Here is an 889-nt window from a genome sequence, read left to right as displayed (position 1 = left end):
AGGTCTATGGCAATGCTTATGGGCGCAACAGGTCTATAGCAATGTTTATGGGCATAACAGGTCTATGGCAATGCTTATGGGCGCAACAGGTCTATGGCAATGCTTATGGGCGCAACAGGTCTATAGCAATGTTTATGGGCGTAACAGGTCTATGGCAATGTTTATGGGCGTAACAGGTCTATGGCAATGTTTAAGGGCGTAACAGGTCTATGGCAATGTTTATGGGCGTACCAGGTCTATGGCAATGTTTATGGGTGTAACAGGTCTATGGCAATGTTTATGGGCGTAACAAGTCTATGGCAATCTCCTTCGATAGCTCAGCTGGTAGAGCGCAGGACTGTAGATCCTTAGGTCGCTGGTTCAATTCCGGCTCGAAGGAAGCTTCCCTTCCCTTTAGGGGCTGGTTTAGCACAGGGCTAAATCGTTGGCTTTGAAAGCAGACCAAGGCAGGCCAGCAGCATGGTTCAATTCCCGTACCAGCCTCTCCGAACAGGCGCCGGAATGTGGCGACTAGGGGCTTTTCACAGTAACTTCATTTGAAGCCTACTTGTGACAATAAGCGATTTTCATTTCATTTACATTTTTTCATTTTCAATGTTTCTGGGCGTAACTGGTCTATGGCAATGTTTATGGTCGCAATTCAGTGGACTAGCCACGCCCGACATGGTGTCGGGATGAGGCCGTTGAATCTCGCGAGAGGTCTCTCACAAGGTTTTTCGCGAGATTTGCAACATTTGAAATGTCTCACAAGATCCAATGGAATCTTGCGAGACATCGTGATCTGGATCTCACTGGGCATGACCCAGATCAGCCCATTTAAATGAGCCATACAGTTCAGTTCGCCAGACTCTCCCAGCACCCAAGATTCGAGCCTGCGCCTGCGTGACCT

The 889-nt window shown here is 48.4% G+C and overlaps 1 non-coding gene across 1 annotated transcript; it reads left to right on the top strand.

Annotated features, from left to right (window-relative positions):
• The first annotated feature begins 306 nt into the window (after positions 1 to 306).
• Positions 307 to 379, top strand: trnay-gua. The gene has a single exon. It is a non-coding gene; the product is annotated as a tRNA-Tyr (tRNA).
• The last annotated feature ends 510 nt before the right edge of the window (positions 380 to 889 follow it).

Source organism: Scyliorhinus canicula, chromosome 13 (assembly GCF_902713615.1).
Source record: "Scyliorhinus canicula chromosome 13, sScyCan1.1, whole genome shotgun sequence".
Taxonomy (NCBI): domain Eukaryota; kingdom Metazoa; phylum Chordata; class Chondrichthyes; order Carcharhiniformes; family Scyliorhinidae; genus Scyliorhinus; species Scyliorhinus canicula.
The sequence above is the reverse complement of the archived record's forward strand: the minus strand, read 5'-3'. Positions and strand labels throughout refer to the sequence as shown.